The sequence below is a fragment of the Erpetoichthys calabaricus genome, chromosome 5, assembly GCF_900747795.2.
Source record: "Erpetoichthys calabaricus chromosome 5, fErpCal1.3, whole genome shotgun sequence".
Taxonomy (NCBI): Eukaryota; Metazoa; Chordata; class Cladistia; order Polypteriformes; family Polypteridae; genus Erpetoichthys; species Erpetoichthys calabaricus.
Genome location: NC_041398.2, coordinates 113,043,497 through 113,069,397, shown reverse-complemented (window position 1 = coordinate 113,069,397; position 25,901 = coordinate 113,043,497). Strand labels below are relative to the sequence as shown.

Here is a 25,901-nt window from a genome sequence, read left to right as displayed (position 1 = left end):
GTTCAAGGTTGCCTATCCCAGCAACAGTTTGCACAACAAAGAAACTCAGCCTTGGCACCACTCCATTACAGAGCACACTCATGCACGCATCTGCACTCATTCACATAGACATTTTAAAGCTGTCAATTAACACACATATCTTTGGTTGTGAGAGGGAAAAGTGCACTTGAACAAGGAAATTCCACAAATTACAGCATCCAGGCATATGTTTTGAATGCTGGATCGATAGTCTTATAGCAGTACTAATTTCTGCACCACAGTAATATTAAATGATCTGACTAATTTCTCAGTGCAGTAAGTGGTGCAGACATGGCACTGTGCATCTTTTTGCACACACAGTGCTGTGTTACAATGAGTACATCAATGCAATTTATTTAAACACCAATCACATCAGTTCTGCTTAAAACAGACAAGACCTGACTAGTTGGGTGCCCTCAGATTTTGAAGCTTGTTGCATTTGAACAGTGTTAGTCATGTGTCAGTGCAATAATAGCGTAATGTAAATGATCCAAGTGGCCCCATGGGTGTCCTTTGCAGCTGTCATGTGGTCAAATATAATAAAGTGGGATAAAGAAATGAATGTGCATTCTAATATTAGCATTAAAAAATGTAGCAAAGAATTGCAAAATATTAAAAAAAATTGTAAAAATGTAATCACATGTATGAATGATTTCAAGAAATTCAAATGCATGTTTAGTCAAGTCTATATAATATGATTTAGGAGATTCTTGTCAACCTAATTAAAACATAAGTTATGACATACAGTATATAGGTTTGTGCTATAGCAGCTAGCTACAAAACTGCAGCAATGATAATAAAAAGCAGAAGAGACTGGCTTAGCTTATTGAATAACTTGAGAATACATGCTGTGATAAAGCTAAAATGTTCAAACAAACCAGACTATCATGAAATAGTGTAGGCCCCCTCATTGAAGACATACTGTATCACAGAACAATGCAGAGTAAGTAAATGTGGAATTCTGTGTAAGTTGGATACTTGTTTCGCCATACTTGTCAGTTGGGGCATTAAGTTGTATTAGTATTTCTATTTATTACAACCTTTGCATTTTGATGAAACTTGAATAATCAAATTTGAACATGTTCCTCAATGGAGTATTCAGAAAAGGACATTATAAATGAAACCCTTCGTTTTCCCTTTCATTTGGCCTTTAGTCACCATTGCAAATTATTTTTGGTGCACCCCATCAGTAAAATACTCCCAGCACGAGAATCTGTGAAACAGACAACAAAGTGTACCCAACCTCCCTGAGATCTACAGCATGTTTGTCTTTTCTCCTCTCTACAACCCTGTTAATTCAGGATTTTTAATTTCCTGGCAGACTTGTTTTGGCTTCATTGTGGCACTGGAATGACATCAAGGGATTTTCTTTCCCATCCAAAGAAAAATACCAATCTTATCATTCAGAGCAGAATGTGACACAATCAGTTCTTGAAAATAACATTGGAGGTACTTGTGGGGTATCAGCTTTCCTCTAAATTTATATCTGGTTTATAAGAAATGTTATTTTGTTTTTTCCATTACTTCTAGTAGTAATATTGCCAGAATACAGTGTACAGAATACAATGAAATTAGTAAATGGTGAGTACAGTACTGGACTATAACTATAACCCTTTTGGTTTCTTTTTATAAAAAGTCCCTTTTCCTTGGTATTAAAAAGCTTTCAGGGCAAAATAAGACCACTAAGGGTTCATATTTTTTTTGTGACTGGCCCAACTTTGAAACCTGTTTACAGCCGTTCAGCACAGATATGTATTTTACTTAATCATATTGTAGAAGAAGAATGTTCTCCTCAGCACCATGTATTTTGTGTGTTTAGTAAATTAGAATCTTTATAATAACTATTTTGTAACTTGCCAGTGAGAGACGCTTTGGCTTATGAACTAACAAAAATATGTTATTCCAGGGTTCAGGAGAAATAGTGTCCACATGAATAAAATGTAAGCTGTTTCTTGTTTTTCCCTTTCTCAGAGTGAATGTTTCAGGGACAAGGTCACAAGGCTGCAGAAAATACATGTAGTTTATGCAAAGGCGTCTCTCCTGTGCTTAGCTTCCAAAACACAGATAATGCTTAGCTCAACAGACATATTGTTTAACTTTACTGTTTTGATAAGGATGTTCTTTCTGTCTTATTAATCATGAGATGCTGAAGTATAAAAAACCCCTCCTGGCTTTTGATCAGGGTTCAATTGAGCTTTGCGGCAATAAGTTATACTCTTTTGAATCTCTACTTAATGCGACTCCGAATGAATAAATAAAGTGAATTGAGAAAATATTATCTGTCTGCTTTCCAGTGTGCCTTTTTCGTCCACAGTTTTTGGCGCCCAACGTGGGGCAGGAGACGGGCAGACGACTCCCTGGGCGGGTTCGTCCAAGTGGACCGATTTCCGCGGATCGAGGACCAGCTCCGGTAAAAGTTAGGACTGGCCAACCTCGGGCGTTTTCCTGCGTGGGGAGTCGCTGACCTCCTCCTGACCGAAACGAAAAGCAACTGGATGGGATTTTTCCAGGCAGGCAGAAGGAGTCGTGGTGAGTAGATTCGGGGGATTCCCGTTGGTTTGACTGGTGTGCTGGAAGAAATAGAAGTATACGGGGAAAAGAAAAAAGAAAATAATAATAAAAGAGAATAAAAAATAAAAGCATGCTGAAAGAATAGAGAATCATACCGTATAGACCTAGAAGGGTTTTAGGGATTCATAGAGAGTGACGGCACAGTGTGAATGCTAGTAAGTCATCCCTTAAGAATTCGAGTAGAAAGGACCGAGTGGCACGTTCCTATATTAAGAGGAATAGGGGTGAAAGGGGCAGTTAGAGTACGTGTGAAATTTGGAAGAGGGGAGGTTGATTTCCACTTGTCGACTGGTTGATTCCGAGGACGACAAGTGGGACGAGAAATAATCGGGGATTGAGTTGCTCTCTGTTGAAGGCCTGCCGCTTACTATGGGAAATTATAATGGCACGCCAGTCAAACAGGTCCCCCAGGGTCCTCAAAACTTAATGTTAGAAGGATTATTTTCTGAGAATCACCAGGCTCCTAGTACACCGTCGGGATTGAAAGCGGGTCCCCTAAACAGTTAATAGAGAAGCAGACTGGGTTGGATTTAAAAAGGCATGTAAGAAGTGGAATAAGCAGAGGCGTAACAACCTGCTGGCTGCTGAAGTCAAAACACAAAAAAGACAAGGAAGAATTATTGCTAGCGTTGCAGAAAGTGAAGATAGAGACAGCGCCCAAGCCTGAAAGTAAAAGAAAGCAGACCGAAAAGAAAGACCCCCTATACCCCGTAATCTGTCCACCCCCTCCTTACCAAAACTCCCCCGCTTCCACCTCCTGCACCCTCTCCTCCAACTGCACCCCTGTTAACAGACGAACCGTCTGGAGCAGGTTTTTACGATGAACAATATCATTATGACCCGTCCTCACATATTGACTCTGAGGAAGATAATTCAGATCATTCACAAGGTGCTACTGGATTGTAATGGCAGAAATTACAAGAGTCATCTGTCTCCCAGTGCATGAGCAGTCCGTGGACTGCAATTTGTGGAGCTGTTACAGCAGCTGGATAACATGTATAAAACAAATGCTGCAGAGTGGACACAGGTGCTCCGTCGACAGCTGAGCACCACATGGGCAACTGTAAATCACGGTGATCATAACGGTGTCCCTTGGCGTTGGAATGAAGGTCCTTTCCTCGCCCAGTGAGAGCCTTTGAAAGGAGCCCTGGCAGAAAAAAAATATAAAAAGGGCACAAACTGGTCACTAATTTCAGCCGGCTCACCGATTGCAAGATCTGATGGCTAATCACTTTGGGCTAGACAATACAAACGATAGAACTCATGCTGCAGTGCCTCCTTTCATCTCGAGACTGAGAAGTGACATTCAAAGCAAAGTCTGCACGTCCTGAAAAAAGGCTGGAAGACCGCAACGTTCGAGGAAGACAAGCGTCATGCAGAGCATGCTGACAGTCAGACTAAATTAAAAGAGTCAGAGACACAGACCAAACTTTTGGCTGCACAAATAAATTACTATACTGGAAGAACTGACCTGGCTAGGGGGAGAGGACGTGGAAAATTATTTGGAGGTCGAGGGCGAGGGCACAGAAGAGGACGCGGGTTCCATTTATCAAACCCTAATAATCCTTTTGCTCAGATGCCTAACCCTTCGGAGCAGACGCCAGCGTCATATGCCTGTTACGGCTAAGGTGAACTTGGACATTTCAGACGCAACTGCCCACACAAGCGCCTCCGTCACCCCCTCTCCCTGAGCCTAATGACATTCCTTGGTCCTAAGAAATATCAGGGACCCCAGCCACTTTTTCCAGTTTCCTTTGCTTACTCGTCATGCTGAAATTGATCTTTTATTGACTTTAATGGCAAAGAAACTGCCTTTGAAATGGACACAGGAGCCATGCGCTGAAGGAGGTTCCTGTGCAATTACAGCTCAGCATTAACAGTTTCATTATTGACTCGTTGCTTTCTGTTAAATCATTTGTGTCCTGTGAAACTGCTGGGATGGGATCTTATGACTTAAATTGTCAGTCTCAATTTTCTTTAACTGAACAAGGATTTTTGCTGCTCCATTCCTAAGCTCCTGTGCCACACTTCACACCCCAAGCCCTCTTTTACAGCCTGGACCCTGAACATCTCCCCGCACACCTTCCTCTTGAAAGCCCTTCATTCTTTCCCCTCATGCCTATTTTCCACACTTACAAGTCCCGGACACCCTGCCTTATACTGCCCAGTATTTTCCCTACTGAAGTGGACACACCTTGGTTAGAATCTTTTCTTTCCTCCAGCACATGCCCTGAAACTTTGCACATTCCATGTATTTTTGTTGTCTACTAAAAGCAGTTGCTTCAGTGCACCTCACATATTCACAAAGCGTTTTCTGTTTAGGAGATTCGGTTCCCCATGTTTCCTTAGCACTGTGGTCCCAAGGGAAAAATTGATTATGGAAGGATAGCACACTGAGCCACTGGTGATTTTCTCAAAATCTTCCTTCCGCCCGTACCATGTCCAGGATCCTCTGTCTCCAGAGGCAGAGGCTGGCATCGCCGCCTTACATTCTGATCTCGTGAGGCGAGGAGCGATTATTCCAATTACATACTTTCCAGTCAACTCCCCCATTTTTTCCTGTAAAAAAAAGGCTGACGGGTCCTATGACAAGTTAACTCTGCGGTTTTTTTCCTAGAACACCTATTGTTCCTAATCCTTCCACTATTGTTTCCACGATGCCCCCGTCCGACCGGTACTTCTCTGTTCTTGACCTTGCTAACGCTTTCTTTTCCATTCCCGTGCACCCTGATTCTCAATTCTGGTTTGCTTTTACCTTTCAAAACCGCCGATGGACCTGGACCGTCATGCCTCAGGGATATACTGAAGCCCCTTGTGTTTATGGTTTTGGCCAGAAAAAGATAATAAATTGATACAGTATATAGATAAGAAAAAAGAAAAGAAAAATAAATAAACAACAAGTGCACATGATACTCAGAAAATTGCTATTCTTTTTAGGTGAAAATGGCCATAAAAAAGTGTTGAAGAAAAAAAAAAAAAAAAAAAACTGCAGTTACTTCAAGCTATCGTTAAATATTTAGGTCATGACATTTCTTGCGATACAAGAGCTCTCTCTAACGGCCGTTTAACCATCATTCAAAACCTTCCAAGACCGGTCACAAAACAACAGGTTAAGTCAGCATATTTCTCTGTGGCTGCATAGCTTTTGGTGGGAATGTTTTCTTGTTGTGGAGTTGTGCTGTGTGTTTCCAGAGATGGATTATTTTTGTTTACAGTTGGCATTTGGGTCGCCACGGAAATTAGTGTTTCCTTGTTGTCGCTGACCCGGTTCCGCCTCAGACTTTTCCATGATCTGGAGGCTAGCATGTATGGCACCATGGTAGGATGAATTCCTTATTTAAAAGTAGTACCAGCTTGCGGCCTGAGAAGTTGTTTGATTGTAAGTTTTTCAGGAGGAGCACAGCCTTTACAAAATCTAGCTAACACTGCGATCTGGCTGCATGCAGTGATATAGCAGGCTGACAAGGCTCTATGTGATTTAAAAAAAAAAAAAATAAAAAAAAATAAAATAAAATAAAAATGCATTACTCTCACTGACCATATTCTCGTCCATTCACTGTGTTCGTGGACGAAAAAGGGGGGATTAATGAATGCAGTTTTAACGCAACCACATACAGACAAACAAAGTGCTCATGAGCCCCCTAACAGTAAAGGTACCTCACACCGTTCGTTCTATTTTAGTAGAGGATTTAAGACCAGCGCTGGCAAACCGATCCAACATCAAAAACTTATTGAATCCCTCTTAGAAGCTATAACTAAACCATCAAAGTTAGCAATCGTTAAATGTCAAGCTCACATTGGAAAACAAGATCCTGTCAGCAAAGGAAACGAATTAGCTGATCACTTTGCTAAACAGGCTGCATATAATAACACACAAATCTCTTTATTCCAACAGAGAAATAACCAGGACCCTGATAATCAACTTGTTTCTTTACAGAGTGCAGCCACGGACAGAGAAAAAAGAAAATAGTCCAAAGAATGGTCCCTCTCTTATGGAGTCTGGACCCATAGGCAAACTAACAAACCTTTCCTCCCAAAGGCTTCTTTCCCAGGTATGGCAAAAATCGCTCATGGTCTAGACCATGCTGGAAGGGACGCCATGATTCAGGATGTTGAAAAACACTGGGAAGCTGCAGGCTTTTCTACATATGCAGAGCAGTTCTGCAGATGCTGTGCATTATGTCAAAAGTCTAATGTAGGAAAGGGCACCCAGGTAAGTCCAGGTAAGTCCCGCCGTTACACCTAATCCAATGGGTCCGTTTGAACACCTCCAAATGGATTTCATTGAACTAACTCCGTCTAAAGCTTACCGTTATTGTCTAGTAATTGTTGATGTGTTCTCCCAATGGGTAGAATTTTTTTTTCCTTCTAAACACGCTGATGCTAAAACTGTAGCCAAAGCTTTAATCAAAGAAATTATTCCTAGGTGGGGCATACCACAGAAATTGCAAACTGATAATGGCACCCTCAAATCTAAATTAGCAAAAATCTGTGAGCAGACAAATTCATCCTGGCCAGACACTTTGCCTCTGGCCTTAATGAGATTGAGGGCAAGAACACACCGGCAATTAGGACTGTCGCCGTTTGAAATTCTGACCGGACACCCATGCCTGTGGGCATGGTTATGTGAAATGTTAACCTGCATACTGTGGACAATGATCTTCTCTCTTGTCTTACAGGTCTCCGAGCTTCTCTGAAAGAAGTCCACGAGTAGGTTAACCAGGCCTGGAGGACTAGTCTTCCATCTAAAGACACGCCGATTCCCTTAGGCACTTGGATCCTCGTCCATGACACTCGGAGGAAACATTGGCATCAGCCGAGGTGGAGAGGACCGTTCCAAGTTCTTCTATCCACACCACATGCAGTGAAAATGGAAGGATTGCCCGCCTGGATTCACGCCTCACATTGCAAGAGATGGCACCCTTGATTGCTGTGCTACTATGCTTTCTTTTCCCTTGTCTACTGCCCTGGTCACCTTGACTTTCCTGTTAGGAATCACCACATCAGTGCAGGTTGATTTCTGCTCTGTTATCAACTGTGGGACTGGTCGACAAGCCCAGTGGACCTGGTCTGACAAATACGTGTGTATGACTGTTTCGAAGTATTATTGGGGAAGTAACTGCGACACCTGGCAATGGGTTTTTGCTAACACTGGAACTGAGGACTGGGGTTCTCAACCTTTTGAGGCCCAAAAATACGGTTTGAAAAATCGATTTTCTATCATAAAAGGACATGCTTCTCATGAATGTGTTGACAACCATTGTAACCCCTTGATTTTCACTTTGAAGAACCCCTCATTACATGACTCAGGAACCTATATATTAGGGGCATATGTATCTGGAACAGACCCTTTAGGGAGATTTCTAATTAAGATTGACAATCCTGTTACTAACACCTCTCATTCTCCTGCACACACACCCGTCTCCCCAACTTCTGGTTCAGACTTTTCTTCTGTTAAGATTATGAATATTTCCACCCTCTCATCCACTTTTTCAATTGAAACTGGCTATGGTGATCAGAACCGTTGGTTACAGTGGGTATTATATTCGGCTAAGCAAGTAAATCAATCTGATTGCTACGCCTGTGCTACGGCCAGGCCACATTTGGCTACCGTCCCTTTCCCTCTTTCTAATATTTCTGACCCTGTTGGTCTTCCTTGTCTCCTTGCCCTTTTTACCTCTCCGTCCACACCAAAAGACACTAACTGCATTACACTTTCTCTCCTCTTTCCCCCCCCACTCCTCATATGACTCCCCCGATGTTCCAGTCTCATGAAGGCAATTATACCTGCTTCTCTAGTAATTATAGTTCCCCCTTCCGAAGTACTAATGTTGGTCATATCCCTTCTTCCTTCTGTTCCCAGACTTTCCAGGTTAACTCCACCTCATTTAATTCTACATTATCACTTTTCCTGTTGACACAGTCCACTCCACGTGCTGATGTTTGGTGGATGTGCAGTACATTAAAATTACTTGATATTCTTCCCCCTGTTTGGACTGGCACATGCGCATTAACCCAACTTGATATGCCTTTCCGCCTCCTCCCTTTGAATTCTCCTCGCATGTCGTCCAGCTCTGGCCGACGTCGTCGACCCCGCTCTGCTGACCCCTCCACATTCTCTCTTCACGGCCCTGGCATTTACTTTGATTCCATTGGTGTCCCTTGTGGAGTCCCTGATAAATTTCAAGGGCGAGATCAAGTTGCTGCCGGATTTGAGTCTATTTTCCCCCAAGTTACAATAAATAAAAATGTAGATTGGATTAATTACTTATATTACAACCAACAGCGTTTCCTGAATTTTACTAAAGAGGCTGTTGAAGGGATACATGAACAGGTTGATAGAACATCCCTTATGACTTGGCAAAATTGATTAGCATTAGATATGCTCCTTGCTGAAAAGGGGGTTGTATGTACTATGATTGGTGATGCGTGCTGCACTTACATCCCTAATAATACGGCTCCCGATGGATCAATCACCGTGCTTTGCCAGGTTTAACTGCCCTTTCAAATAAATTAGCTACCACTTCTGGCATTTCTAGCCCCTGGGGCTGATGGCTCAGGTCAGTTTTTATTTCACTGGCTGTTGCTTTTATCATTCTGTTACTTGTGGCCTACTGTAGAGTCCCCCTAATTAGATATATTGTGTCCCAGTATTTCACTGCCTCCGTGGCCAAGGCTTATATGTTACACGAAGAATGCATGCTTCCCATTTCTTCCTCCTTTCCTTCCACTCCTTCCCCTTCTCCTACTCTCTCCCTTGTTACTCCTATGTCACCCATATTTTTGTTGGTTCAAAAAGGGGGGAATGTAGAAGAAGAATGTTCTCCTCAGCACCATGTATTTTGTGTGTTTAGTAAATTAGAATCTTTATAATAACTATTTTGTAACTTGCCAGTGAGAGACGCTTTGGCTTATGAACTAACAAAAATATGTTATTCCAGGGTTCAGGAGAAATAGTGTCCACATGAATAAAATGTAAGCTGTTTCTTGTTTTTCCCTTTCTCAGAGTGAATGTTTCAGGGACAAGGTCACAAGGCTGCAGAAAATACATGTAGTTTATGCAAAGGCGTCTCTCCTGTGCTTAGCTTCCAAAACACAGATAATGCTTAGCTCAACAGACATATTGTTTAACTTTACTGTTTTGATAAGGATGTTCTTTCTGTCTTATTAATCATGAGATGCTGAAGTATAAAAAACCCCTCCTGGCTTTTGATCAGGGTTCAATTGAGCTTTGCGGCAATAAGTTATACTCTTTTGAATCTCTACTTAATGCGACTCCGAATGAATAAATAAAGTGAATTGAGAAAATATTATCTGTCTGCTTTCCAGTGTGCCTTTTTCGTCCACAATATCTGACATCTGCTCAGTCAATGCCAGTAGTAAAGTAATTTATCCATGCATTAAACTATTTTGACAGGTGTTCTCAAGCACTGCATATTTCACAGAATTTCTACCCTCTAGAGTTGCCACTTGGCACCAGTTATGATTGAAATGGAAGTTTTACTCTCCCATGTTGTACTTCATGTCCAGATTTTAGAGGCAGAAACCATTTTGGCTTTAGGGCAGGCATTTTGGATGAATGTTGCATTCACGTGTGGTGGCACATATGAGAAATACAAGTTTCCCAGTAGGAGATTTTAAATGCACATCCTTCAACGTGGTAGTTCATGGTGGGACAGTTCACAGCAATGTTATCTGAATTAGAAGAATTGACCTCTGATCTCTTTTAATAAAATCAACCAATATAATACCAAATCATCCAGAAATGTTTTTTGTTGAAGGATAACATATGCACAATGTATTTATTTATTTTTTGACAAGATTAGACCTAATCATTAATTTTTGTCTATATCAAGTAGCAAATAAACATCAACCTTGTTTCTCTCAAAATATTCCTTAAATTTACAAGTACACAATCAAGTGAGAAGGTAAGACATCACAGGTGGTAGTTCTGAAAATTCCCATAGTATGTGAACATATCAGATGGAGGCCATGAGGTGGTGGATTGTCTTTAGTATAATTTCATTTAATTTTGTTTGTTTTTCATTGCCATTTTGATTAATGCAGGTTCTACCTTTTATTTATTTGCTGTATAAACTGGTAGCCCTGTCATATCATGTTGTCATCATATAACTCCAGGAAATTATATGTTGTGATGTCATTTTCTGGAGGGGTATTTAAGATGGTAACTTACTCCTCCTGGATTTCAAGAATATGGGCTAGAAACCAAAAATTTTTACAGTGGTTCAGGAATTTTGATTTCTATGTTATTAATTTTTATTGTTATATTTTTGGCAAATGTTTTGAACTTTGTTAGTTTTTGGTAATTTATTGATTTCCCATTATTTTGACCTTTGCATGTTGTAAGACCAATGCTTTTACCCTTTTCATCTTCTGGTCCGTTTTCAATAAAAAATTATCTTTCTTTTCTATCCTGACAGAACACATTGGAGGTTGACAGTAAAGGAGAATACAGTAGGTACTCTCCTATAGGTGGTGAAGGCATCATGCTGTCAGGTTTTAAACAAGAGTGCTCCCTGGCTCCACCTGTTCATTTTTCCCCCCTTTTAATAGTTATATCCCTTTTATGTGATAATTGTTTTCCTTGAATCAGATTGGAGCCAAACGTGATGGTGTTAATTAATACTTTTCTATTTTAGATCATTTTTCTAAGCAAAAATATATGATGGAACATGGGTATCTTTATTTCTGTAAAATTTCTGCACAGTTGCGTTATAATTTATGTTTCTTGATCATAGCGATTATTTATTTCATGGTCCCAAAACATCATTTTGTTTTACATTTGGGCATTGCTGTGCCATGATTCCCATTACCAGCAGGCTGCTTCTGGTTGCCAAGAAATGTGGTTTTGGATGGTACCATGTTTTATGTCATCAGCACAAACCCTTAAATGATTCAGTTGGTTCCATGATTTGAATAAAAAAAAACAACAGAAAGAAGTGCAAGTTTCTTTCTCATATTTCTGGTTTCTGAACTTTTTGTTTAACCTCTGACTTTGATTTCCAATTTTGGTATTTAGGCTTTGGTGCAAAATGTGTCGTCTTCTCAGTTTTGACTTGTTTCTGGTTTTGACTACATTTTATCTCCTGGTTATCTTCTAGCCTTCAAGCCGAATAGGTGTGGCCTTCAGTTCTGACTCATTCTGAAGTACTGCTTCTACTTATTAGTGCAGTCAAATAAACAATAAGATTCCAACTCCATTTCCTTGCTAAGGTATTGCTTCATGTTCTTTATATGTATTAGTGTACATTGACGTTTTGTGCTGTGTTTTCTGGTCTTGGTTTTGGATATTGTTAATCAAGTTCCTTTTTCTTGCTCTTCATCTTCCGAATTCAAGTTTTTGAATTTTTAGTGGTTTTCTGATGTTTTTTCTGTATTGCAATAAAGAAGCCAAAGAATAAATCTCGCAACCTATGTATGCGTGTGTTTACTATATATATTTTCCCCTACCTTTCCCACCCCTGATGTTATTTTATTTTAATTAGTGCTTTTCTTTCCTTTACCAGAGTCTCATGTTTTCCTGGTTTTCTCTTTTGTTTGTTTTTCTACATTTTGAAGGTTTGTTGTAAACAAATTAATCTGTGGATTTCTTGTCCTAGTTTTATTTATTTCTCCCTTTTGTTTCATCTGATTTTTTTGTTTATTAATTCCTTGATTATTTTAAAATTGACTACAACTGGTTATATGTTTTTTTGGGTTGGTTTTTTGCATTTTCTCCTTTCTCGTTGCATAGTTTTTGGTAAAACATCTAAGAGCAAGGAGCTTCAGGGTGGGAACAGAGTGCTGAGGTTTGACTTGTGACAGATCAGTGAATGAACAGGCCCACAGAGAAGGGATTAGAGAGAATATATCTACCTGCTGTTGTGATTTTGGAGTTTTATAATTTTTCACTTTGTAAACTTTTTCTAAACTCACATTTTTTATGTGGTTTTGGATCTCAAACAAGCCATTTACTACTTTTTCTATTGTAATTTTTTTAGCCTTGTTAATGTAATTATGTTTTGATTTATAATGTGAAGTAATTTTGTTTTCCAATGGGTGCTGACAATTTGATGAACTGTTGCCATGATGGAGTGTCCAGTTGCTAGGGAGTTTGTCTGGGAAGTTGCAACCTATAACTTCATTGGCACAAATACTTAAGAAGTGCACAAAAGTATCAAGTGGCATCATTGCATGATGATCACAGTGTCCAAAAATGACTGATCATGCAGCACTGATAAAGAATGGTCAGAATGCCAATTTAAATTGACTGCTGAAGGGAATACTGAACGTGCCTGCATGCTGATTTGCACCAAACAGATAAGCTAACTTCCATTTTCTGCCTATGCGACCTTCGTGTCTATGTGGCTTGTCACCTGTTTCAGATTTTTTTTCTGAAAGTATGCAGAAGTTCAGCTGATGCAGTACAAAGTTTGTATGAAAATGGGGTCTGTGTTAAATAAAAAAGAAAATGATGCACTTACTGTATGAGTTCTTTATTGCTGTGCCAGTTTATTAACTGCTAACAGTTTACGGTTTGCATTAAATGTACAATGTAATACCAAATATTTTTGGGTTCATTGTAAAAATTGACAACATTTATGCAAACGTATTATCAAATAACATTCTAAGCACATTGCATACTATTTAAATTAACAAAAACTTTCAAAGATGAAAAACTATCAACGTTCCTTGGTTATACTCAGGATGTGGGAAACCATTTAGAAAGCAGAGGAAATAAAACAGACAATAATCTCAAACATGGTTAACTAAAAGATAATTACTTAACTGTAAACTTCAGAATTCATGTTCTGGCACAAAGTAGCGGGTGCATGCAGCTCTACTATACATTTTTACAACACATGTTTTATAGCACTTAAATAGGTCAATGGCCAAGATATCACACCAAATTTCCACAGGCCATATGAGTGTCACCTTCTCCAGGTAGTGTATGGAAAAACTGAAAATAGAATAAAATAAGTACTATCGCCATAATGGACTATGAGCTCCAGGAAAACACTTTTCAACATACACTGAAATAGTAAAATCATCTTTTACATTAGCCCCCTTTTAACAGTTGCACTATTCTTAGTAGTAGTAGTATTTATAAATTGTTATTTGATTATTTTACTGTTTTGTTTATTTTATACTAAAATAATCAAATAATGATTTCAATAGCTTTTTCAATAGTAAGTTCTTATAATGGTCATAATTCAGAAATACAATTGTAAAATAATCTACATACAGATCTAGCTTTGCAGATCAGCTTATGTGAATTTTGGGGATTTTTCAACAAAGCTGAAATATAAACTAACAACCTGGTTTTCATTCACTATGCTCATTTATGAAAACTATAAAAGTAAACAGTTTAGATCTTGCTACTCAGCACACATCATTATAATAAGACTTTAACCTGCTTGTTTACTCACCATTGTTGAGGTATCGTAGCTAGAAATGGGCTAACAGTACATTAATTTCCTAATCCATTTAATTTCAATATATAATGGTGTAAAACTACAATGTTAAAAATTGATTTTTAACAATGCTAAATTTTTAAGGTGCATATAGCTATCAATGTATTTGATCAATGAAGTGTCCATTAAGGACTGAAAAGTGTGACATTGTGAAATATAAACATAAAGACAAAAATAAGTTGAAAACCATACAGCTTTGTTCAGCAGTGTGTTTTAGCACATAATAGATTATTATTATTATTTAATTCAATATTATAATACACATTTCTATTGATAACTCCAGAATGCTATATACCATTACAAATACAGTTAATATAAAACTACATGCTACCAAAAATGTGTGTGTTAAAGTGAGTGTGTGTATATATATAATATATATTTATATATAATGTACAATATATATGTATATATGTGTTTGTGTATAGTATATATATGTACAGTATGTATGTATATATATACATTTTTTTTCTTTTTGTATTAACTTCTTAATGCATACAAAGAGACAAAATTGTATCGCATTAGTGTGGCATTAAACGTTGCAAAAGGTTTATTCTACCCTGTCCAGGGCTGGTTCTTGTCCTTCATCGAACGTTGCTCTGCCAAGTTCTGGCTTCCGAGACACTGAATTAGATCAAGCAAGTTTAAGAATGTTATCTTAGTTAATGTTATGTATTCATTCTACCTTCTACATAATACATCTATTTTTAAATAAGAGATCAGTTTCCAAGGGTTTAATTTTCTATTTCAACAGGCAACAGTTTGAGCAAGATACAAACTAAAATTGAAACTAAGCTTTTTTTTTAATATAAGTAAATGCAAGAAAATTGCATGTTTCAAGTTTGTTAATGTTCTTACAGTATGTGCCATAAAATTAATTAACATTGACCATTAAAAATCTGGATTTTTTTGTTTGTTTTTTTTTTTTTTAAATACACAAAAAGGGATGGCATTTGTCCTGCCATTCTAATATACAGATTTTAATATATTTATATAGGAAAGAAAGCTATCTTTATATTTTTATCCTTAATTAATCTTTAATCTTAATATTTAAAATTCTACATCAAATTGCAATCCACTCATATTAATACAAGGTTATCCCTAAAACATTCTGCCTTAAATTTTGTATACAACGATGAGATATTTCTTCTTAATATAGGTAAAGCCAGTTATTTTCTTTTAATTCTGCCTAATATGAATAACTTATTAAAGTTTGCATTTAACGGTACCCTGTAACAGAATATTAGACACAAAGCGTGTCCCCAGATTACATATGTGTGCTTTGTGAAAACAGCTGTGCGTTTGGTACTTGTCCATCTGTGAAACTGTTCCTATTTTTGTATATTGTTTAATGATTGTTCTGTATTTTGATTTTTGATTAGCCACACTATTTTGTATTGACAAACTTGATTTCAGTCATCTGTCACCATTTTTCTCTTTCACTCATTTACAGTACGAGTATAATGTTACTAATTTATTTACTTATTTTTATTGTATTGAATTATACACAAATTTAAGTTCTGTTTTTTGTCAGTGGGGGAATAAAATCTCATGATTGTAATGGATTAATGGCTTTAACACTGTAAATATTTTTATAATAAAGAACTACACAAAGTGGCTGTCAGAACAGCTTTCTTCTGTTGTGGGATTCGGCTGCTTGTATGTTCTACTCATGCCCTAGAGGTCTTGAATGCCTTTAGTTACAACTACTGCTTTGCAGTTTGCTTAGACTCTATTTCACATAGCTCCCTTTAGTCTCTAAATTCAGATGCTCATATTATATTCTTTACTTTTCTAAGAAAATTGTCACATAATACTTAGACTTGTGAAAGAAAGTGACTTCCCCAGGACTTGCTCAATATAATTTCTGCTCAGTTATACATTTGTGAAATAAGAACATTTTTGATTAAAGTGGAGTAAGAATTCTAAATATTTACAGTAAAGTATATTAAAGTGTTGAAAAATAATATGCAGAAATATAATTTTTGTTAAAATGAGGTCTGATTTTAAACTTTAGGCTAATTATGACACATGCCTTTTTGACTCATTTTAAAGGACCTTGTATTTGCCCAGTGCTAGGTCTCCTGCCTTCTAGCTCCAGAGTCCAGGATTCAAATCCTAACTCATCCTCCATGTGTAGGGAGGTTACACATTCTCCTCATATCTACAACTGTTTATCTTCTGATACTATGGTTGTCCTCTCTTCTCTCAGAGATATGCATATTAATTTGATTGGGAATTCTAAATCAACCTTGAGTGTGTTTGTGGATGATGGGCTGGCACTGTCCATGTCTTCTTCCTGCTTTGCACCCAGTGCTGGTGGGTTTGCATTTTGGCCCAAAGTAACCAAAAATTAGATTATGTGTGTTAGGAATAACTGAGACTGACGGCATTATTAGCCAGATACTCTGTTACTTTTTTAGGGATTACTTAATGAAATAGTGTGCATTAGCACCAAAAGTAGTCATATTATTAAATCTATGCTTAATAAAACATGTCTTAATACTACAACATTGTATGTTTTGTTCTGTGTTTAAAAGCATATACTGTACCTGGAAATGTTCTTTTAAGTCTGCTCAGTATTTGCAATGGACGAACAGAACTGATCTCTGCCTTACACCCAGGACATTGTAGAAGACATTATATAAGACAAAATAAATAAACTTTTTTATTATGTTAATCACCTTTCTCAATAATCACCAAGGGAAAACACTTTTTTTAGCTAGGCATGTTTACAACCTTTAATTTGCTTTTCTTTCAGGCAGAATAATGTATTAAAAATAAGTTGGAGTACAGACAAGTCCATTGCTAAAGTTATCTAAAATAATACAAATAACTCTTTTTATTCTGTATTACTGTATGACATACCACGACTTAATGCTATACGTACGGGTTACTATGTGATATGTAATATCCATACCTATACAAAGATCAATTCTCTAGGCGTGTGCTGCTATGGCGATGAGAATCGAGACCGCCAGCTCCGAGCTTACTGGTGCATTCAATGTGCCCGGTATCTGCCCGCAAGGGCTTTGCACGCTCTCTCCGTGCTGACGTTATTTAGTCCGGTTTTCCTCTTACGCCCTAAACAAATTCGTCTTACCTGACTTAGTTGGTCACCCTACACTACCCTTTGAGTCAGTGTCAGCGTATGCACGAACGTGTACGACAATAGTCGAGAGCCCTGCAAGACGTGCATGTTCAGATTTAAGTTCATTATGGATCTTCTTCATTCGGCTGTGCCCGTTAGGGGTTAAGGAATGATACATTTAAAACAAAAATTAGTTTTAATATTAGTTTACCGACCGGGTTTACAGGCAAACATGACATATCTTTAAGAAGCTCTAGGCAGAAATAAATGTCAAAAGTAGTGTAATTCTGCTCTGTTGAATTCTAGACTCCCTTAAAACCTCCGCTTTTTTCTTGTAACGGTCCTATAGACGCGCAATAATGGCCAACTTTCGACGCGTCAGCCTCCGTAGCATCCGAGGTCCCGCGTCTTCCTAAAATTTCGACCCTCACCGGTAACCCCCTGTGCACCCTGGCAGCATTTGTACCGGCAAATTGAGTCACATTTTAGGAATCCCGTGCAAGAAAAGGTGAACGTGCAAAAACACAACTTCGTGGGAGTCAAAGAAATTTAGCACGAAATTCCCCCTCCTTCAGGTAACAGAATCCCCGCCCCTCGCGACGAAGACACGCCTCCTTCCTTCCCCACCATCTTCATGATGGGAGGCACCTGTAGTACACTCACTTGTACTATGCTGTGGATGGGCGTGTGGTTCTGGTGAGAATTAAAGATAAGACGAAGATGTAAGCTCGTTTTGTATTCTTTCGATAAGTTATCAATGTTTATGTACTGGTACAAGATATGTGTGGACTTGTTACGTAATATATACAACGTTTTAAGCATCCGCTATTGAGAAGCAGCATCAACGCCAAGGTAAGGCTCTCCTCCGTTCTTCGCGCTCTGTGCCCATCTTTGTACAAACTCGATACAAACATGAAGCGAAGTCAGAGTTAATACACTTGAAAAGTTGTGCCGCTTTGCCCGTCAAACGTTTTCCTCTACTCCATTCCTTTGGTGAAGATACCTGTAACATGAGTACGGCTGATAGCTCAGCAGCCCAGTCTACGGTGGGCGAGAGTGTAAAGACAAGTTTACTCGTGTCGTTTCCCGGGGGCAACTTTTTATTTTAAAGGCAGACGTGTTTTTATTCCACTAATTTCGAAGTTTCTTTCTTTGCACAGTGCACTTCTGGGGGCGGTAGAACGATCGAATTGTGTTCTCCAAAAATTATCAACTTTATTTACCAACAAATACAGTACAAGAGTTTTTTTCTGGTTAAATAATATAATGACAGGAAACGTTAACTATCCGGCAATTTGTAACCAAAATGGCGTTTTCTCTCGTTTGAAGTGTGTCTCTCCGTGCACACCTTTCCTCTTCACACTGGCTCTCTTGTCAAATCAGTGTCGTTTCGATAGTTTTGTGAGATACAGCAGTGCAGAGCAGCAAGAATTGGTAAATTACATACGCACAAACTTGTAGTCTACCTTGGTGAACATGAATCGATGGTACAAGTAGCCCGTTATCAAAAAAAAAAAAGTATGACAACTGCCTGTAAGTATCACGTACACTTTCTCATCTGTAGTGTGACTTTCTTTGCAGAATGGTTATACTGAGATGCTTTATCAGTCCACAGACTCACTAAGATTTATCCAGAAAGAAATGCTTGCATTGTACTAATCCACAAAACCTCAATTTTTACTGCTTGATATACAGAGTTATTCAAAAAGAATTAAGCACCTTCAGAAGCATATTACTAATGAACTAAGTATAATATATGAACATGTAATTCAAAGTAATTTCTAAAGGAACTTGCATAGCGGTTTAATAATCTTACAAATGCTTAACATGCACCCCTCATGTCACACAGCACAATTCAATCCTGTAATCCCAGAATATTTGTATCATATCACTGTTAATTGTTGACATTACAGGGCATAGAGCTTTTAAGTGCCAGAATATGATTTAAAAAAGGGTAACTATACAGTTAAGTGTATATTGCATGTTCATATTGTATAATACTTTTTTACTGATATTTTTGAAATTGTTCCTCCTTTTTTAATCGCCCAATATTGAGTCTTCTGGGTACACAAGTAAGGTACTAGTCCCTTCACCACACCCATTTTGTGATTTAGAATTGAAAATGGTTATATTATTTGGAATGATAGCACTTAAATTTGTCATTGGTAAGTCTTCAAAATCTAAAACTTTAGTCTGGTGGTGATTTTTGAAAATTGCGAGGGTGCCTGCTGCCTGATAGCATAAAGTTGACCTGATTAATTTGCCTGTTAAAGCTCGCTAAGACAGACCTGCCACTGGCCAGTTTCAACAGGTGAAACTGTTCTTTGTCCTACTACTTCTCAAATATATACAAACAAATGTGGCAACAGAATCAACAAAACTTATAAAGTAATGCTTTTAAAAGTGTTGCTAGTTTTAAAAGGGATGGCTTTCTTAAAAATAATGAACACACAAAAAGAACAGCATTCTAAAATGCAGAAGGCTGCCAGCAAAAAGATCTTTGCTCTGTTTCTTTGTGACTTTTATGAAACCTGAAAGCAACAGGCATTGAGATCATGTACATTTCTCATTTTTCACCCACATGAAACTGGTTTATGTTAGCTTAAAATGGAGCAAGTGTGAAAAGACAGACCAAATCAACTGTGTAGTTTATGCTGCTGTGAAAATGTTATGGTTTTTTATTTTGTTCTTGGAGATGTTTGTCAACCAGTTCACTATTACTCTGAAAACACAAATGATCATGAGCTTGTGCAAACATTGTTTAAAAATATTTCAGTTTCGGTTCATAAACCCAAATTGGAAAGGTGTCTCGGTAGACTTAAGTGGTTACTCATTTTTTGTCTAGTCTGTATCCATCCATCTATGTGTCCCAATGCTGTCAGCATCGTACATGAAAATATATACTCATTTAAAGCTGGAGTTTATTTAAAATGAATATACTTGTTAATAACCTACTTTTTTCTTTAAAATAACAATATTCTATTTTTCAGATGTTGCCCTCATTTAGTTTTTTTGTTTTTTTTACTTCGTTGTATACCTTAAGTTGGTTCCATCCATTTTTAGAGTGCCTTTCTTAATAAGCACTCTTTCAAATATAATTATAAAGAAAATATAAACTTGCACATTTTAGCAGTACCTTTCTATAATAGTCACCATGACAATGCACTTTATGGGCCCTCAAGTGTAATACACTTGTTTTGTTCAATGACAAATGACTTAATTGCTTAGTCTTGTGTATTGTGTTAGATGGTGGGGATTGAATCAGCAGTTTGCAGTCCAGTATCTTAACTGTTAGGCCACACTGCCTAGCTGATATATTAAAAAAATTTAGTTTATTTCACCCATTTTTAAAACTCTTTATTTCAATGCGTTGTCACAAGGTGCCAGAGCTGCTCCTGTCAATAAGCTGAAAATTAAGCCTGCACACAACACTGGACAGTTGGTTGGGGGAGGTGTAGTCCACACCCACAGCAAGCAGGCCAGTTTAATGTAGCAGATCCTAAACGGAAGGAGGAAATCTGATCTTCTGGAGGAAATGAATGTGAGCATGGGGAGAACATGCAGACTTTACTCAATGCACTCCAGCATTCTGGAAATAGATTGAAGTAGTAGAGTGAGGTACCATGTTAGCCATTTATGAATACTGTACAATGAGAAGTGAAGCAAAATAAACTTTTATTGGCTCACTGCGTAGAATGCAATGTGCCAGCTTTCAAGGCAGCTCAGGCCTCTCCTCCTTGTGTGAAGAAGGAAATTAACGGATTAAACGTTTTTGAGGTAGTAATACTACAGGTACATGCTGTCTTTACTGTGCCACATGGGATACAATTAAAATAAAAGATTTTTTATTTTAGCCTTAGTGTATGTTTCAGGTAAAGCTTAACTTCTCAGTGCTGCCAGTATGGACTTTCCCAGCAGCATCAAACACAAAGCAGGAAAAAATACATGAGCAATCAAACCGGGGGATGTTACAGCCCAAAGTTTTGAAACCCATAACTTTATAATTTCTATGTAATCAGTATACCCGTAGTAGAAAGTGTTCAGTACCATCGTATAACCCACCTGTGTATATATGAATTTGTTGTTTTATGGTTATTATTAGTGGTGATAATGTTGATGAGGCCCCTTTTTCCTTTAATACTTACTAAACCAATATGTGAAAGAAAACACAATGAGTATCTTGCCAAGATAATGCTGTTCTGCCTGTATTAGTGTCTCTTTTGAAAATAGTTTTCTCAGTTTTCTGGATTTGTTTATATCACCAGACTCTTGTGTTGTATGGGAAGACTCTGTAAACTAAATTTATTTTTATTTGAATATACATCTAGTGAATCAAAAACACTTTTACTTTTAAAATTTCTGTATGGATATAATGAATGTGCATGATTCTGTTCTTCAGGTTAGTTGTATTAGTTATTAGACATTTTTTGACCGTAGAGAATTTTTTGTCTAAATTAGAATGTAAAATTATTGTTCCATTTTTTGAACGGTGCACATTACACTTTATTTATCCTGTTTTTTGAGTTTACTCTGCGATGCACTCTCATTCTGTTTACAGTTTTTCCCTGGATCCTAATGCTGCTGGGATAGCAGCTCATCGCCCTGAAGTGATTTCAACTTTTTCAGTGATGAGTGGATAAAATATTATTGTATTCGTTAAGACTTGAAATTGTTAGTAATAAATTGTTTGTTTTATATTTAATGGCACGCAAGTGTCAGCTTACTCGTTTTTTCCTCATCCATGTACTCTAAAAAGACTACTAATGGACCTGCCATAAAAGGTCTGAAATAAGCAAGAATGTTGGTTGTGCTGGTCACAAATGAACCTGACATTACCACAGTAGCAATTGTTACAAAAACCTTCGTGTAATGGTAGCTGAACTCTTAAAGCAAAATGGCTGCTGCTGTCTGTGTGTGTTGCTTTTTTTTTTTAAGAGACTGCTGGGAATAGAGTGTGTATCTAGGCAGTAGATAGTAAGTACTGCATGTAGATACTCTTTCTTTGTGTTTTTTTTTGTTTGTTTGATGTATCTTAAAATCTTTTCAGGCATGTTTACCTCAATGTATTTTTTATTTTCATATGGTCTTCATATTATAATACTTTTGTTGGAGTTTCTTGGTTAAAATGTAAAATTGCAGTGACACGCATTCTAAACTTAAAAATTGTCAAAATTCATACTTTTCTTTTTAAGTCTACATTATCATTCTTTTTTTTTTTTTCTTTCTTTTCTTTAATATAAATTTGCCCTTTTCACCTGTGGTTGATAACAACTTTCCGTAACATAATATAATATAATATGTATGCATCTCCTCTCTTTCTGCCAGTATAGTACTGATTTATGATACTGATAAATATTTGATATTGATACTGATAGTTAGAATATCAATAGTTCAGTCACACAACAAAACTAGATAAAATAGTAATTCGTAACCCTTTGCAGCATCACAGGTGATTTCAGATCCAGGTAATCACTTCATTTTTGCAGTTACTAGATTATATGTGAGAGAACAATAATTAGTTTAAAAATGTATCCTTCACTTTTGAATATGTGGGTGACATGGTTGTGCAGTGATTACTCAATGGTGCCTCTTTGATGCAATGTCATGGGTTCACATCCCACAATTGGTCTTTGTCCATATGAAGTTTGTACATTTCTCCTTGTTTGTATGGTGTTTTCTTCTGGATATTCCAGGTTTTCTTGAATGTTGACAGTGGTGTGCAGATTGATTACTTGGAGCTTGTGGACTGTCTTTGTGTGTGCAATATATGCATAAGTGGGCCCTGTGTTGGACTGGCCCCCTAATTATGGTTGGTTTCTGTCTTGCACCCAGTACTGCCAGGATTGGTTCTCACAAACTTTTATTGAATTGTGTTTGAGAATATTGTGCAACCAAAACAATAACATTTTGCAGATTAGAAAGGAAAAACAATAATATCTATTAAATTTTAAAATATTTGATTAAAACTGTATAATTGTTGTAAGATAAAAAGTCAAAAAAGATTGTATAGATCTATTGGAGGGTCATGAAAGACACATAAACAATCAATTTAACCATTCTGAATGTGTACCATATAATGAGTAAAGCACTTTATTAAATGTTGTTGTTGTTAATGACAGTGGTATGAAATAGGTACTTTGGACACACATGGATAATTGCTAAATGAGTGCACTATAGATAGCAAATTAATGTTTAATAGTGCATTTTAAAGTACTTGGTAGATTCAAATTTTCATGATATCATTAGGGTGATTTAATGAGTGCCATGATATGGTGCCCTATTTTATTGTATTTGAATGCCCATTAATAATTTTGATTATGTCTTCAGAGACACATTTATTTCATATTTGTCATAAGCTGTGGTGTGTCCATTAAGTGCCAGTGTTTCTAACTTCTTGGTTTGCCGTTGATTATTTCATTTCTAGATTGTGCCAGTGCAAGTAAAATGAAGAGAAGCTCAGAAAATACATTGTGTGCATAAGCTCGTACATGTGTTGTGTGCATAAAATTTTTGAAATTAACTGCTGAGTACTACCTTTTTCAGTTCCTTTTATACATAATTGTCTAACCATTTTACCACATTTAAATTTATGCATACTCAGTAAGCATTTGCTTTGGTTAAAAACTTCTGTATAATTGGACAGTAATGAGTTGAATTAAAATAATCACCTATATTAAATTTTATTTTTGTACGTATTTTAAGACAATGGCAAAGTAAAATATAAGAATAAATGTTTTCCAAAAATTTGCTTCATTTTTAATTAAAGCAATAGAGCCATTATTGTCTTTTATAGTCATAGCATCACAATACTTTAAAATATTTTATTCTTTCCCTATAGTACAGTGAGTTGTTTGCCCCTCCTAGGAGAACTTTCATTTTATTTTTTTACATTCGAAATGTTTTAGTTTAACATGGAAATCACATATTTGTAATCATTATACTCTTGACTTATAGGGATGGAACCACGTTTTTTCTTCCTGCTATTAGTATAATTATTCATATTTTTTGTTTACTGCAAAATTTATTTTTCAGATAATCAGATGTTTATTAATTTTCACTTAAAATATCTGTGCTGTCAAAACAACATTTTATTTGATAAAGCAGACTTCTTCTTTTAGGCACAGATGTTAAATACTAAGATCTCATTAATTCATTACTTATAAAGCCTTCATTTTTTGCTTAAATAGTAACTCCACAAACATACCAAATTGTAATGAAAGTAACACAGTATCACTGATCTTGACTTTGCCAACAATGATTTGATCTTCAGAGTCAATAGAGGCTCTGATCAAGTCTCTCGAGAGACTGAGCGAGGAGTCTGAGTGTCTGGGCTTGTGAGTGTCCTGGATAAAAAAAAACGAGATCCAGGCCTTTAATGACCTCTTGGGCACAGCCACCAGCAGTGTGTCTTTCTGCTGAGAGAGTGTTGATCTTGTTGAGAGGTTTACTTAACTCGGCAGTAACATTCATGCATCAGGTGACTCTTACTATGAAGTTGGTGGATTGGGAGAGCATGGGAGGTCATGAGGTCGCTGGAAAGGGTGTGTGGTGCTCCCTATATCTATGCAAAAGGACAAAGGTCCAAGTCTTTAGAGTCCTGGTGTTTCATGTCTTGCTATATGGTTGTGAGACATGGATGCTATCCAGTGATCTGAGATGAAGACTGGACTCCTTAAATACTGTCTCTTCAGAGAATCCTTAGGGTACCGCTGGTTTGACTTTGTGTCGAATGATCGGTTGCTCACAGACTCCCGAATGAAGCACATTATCTGCATTGTGAGGGAACATCAGTTACGGCATTATGGGCATGTGGTGCAATTCCCCAAGGGTGATCCGGTTCACTGGATCCTCATTGTTGAGGACCTGACCAGCTGGACCAGGCCAAGGGGACATCCATGTAACACCTGGCAGCGGCAGATAGATGGTCATTTCCGGAGGGTGGGACTAGACTGCATGCCTGCCTTGGGGGTTGCCAACCAGGATCCCAAGCTGTTTCATCGTGTGGTGGGTGCGGCAATGCGCTGTACCAGTGCATGCTTCCCAACCTGACCTGACATGTTGTAGAATCTTCTTTTTGATTTTTGGTTTACTTAACTATCATTGTTGTTCTTCCTGAATCAAGTTATTTCAGTTTTGGATTTTTTGGAAAGGAAGCTTGTCATGGAGCTTAGGCCCTTATGAATATCATGGCGTGATTCTGACACACACTCACACTTACTCACAATTGGTCAATTTGGAGATACCATTTAATAATGTAATGTTGGAGGAAGGTGAAGTTGCCGAAGAACAAAAAAAGATTGGAGAATATACAAACTTTGCACAGACAGTTGATAATACTGGACTTTAAACATATTGTATGTCATTGGAATTGTGAGGAAACAATGCAGCTGTTGTATCAAGATGGTACTTTTCAATATTAGTCTAATTTCTCAGAGCTGTTATATCATCTCATGGCTCCTGTTCTACTTTAAAACAGAAGAAGATGATCACTGATGTCACACTGCAAGCCATGACACAGTGGTTCAATGTAACAAACTTGATGTTTAATTTATTGACAGACAAGATATTACTACCTGTGCTACCCGTCTAAGACAGGTTGAAATCTAACTAGTCAACATATCCTTAGCATTAACATTTGTATTGCTCCATACAATGCATACATTTGTTATATGCCATTTGGTATGTTTGTGATGTCCCATCAGTTGTAATGACAAATGCAGTTCAATTTATTACTAAAAATGTCTGATGCT

At 37.4% G+C, this 25,901-nt stretch overlaps 1 protein-coding gene across 4 annotated transcripts in view; it reads left to right on the top strand.

Moving 5' to 3' along the window:
* Positions 1-25,901, top strand: part of rhoh (ras homolog family member H) — a 40,160-nt gene that overhangs the window by 2,237 nt on the left and 12,022 nt on the right. The window contains exon 2 of one of the 4 annotated variants that reach the window (XM_028801959.2): positions 11,712-11,823. The exons of 1 other annotated variant lie outside the window; for it this stretch is intronic. The gene's annotated coding sequence lies outside the window, so the exon portion shown is untranslated. Of the gene's footprint in view, positions 1-11,711; positions 11,824-17,777; positions 18,004-25,901 lie in introns of those variants that run through there. 2 more of the 4 variants (XM_028801958.2, XM_028801957.2) reach the window with 2 other exon arrangements.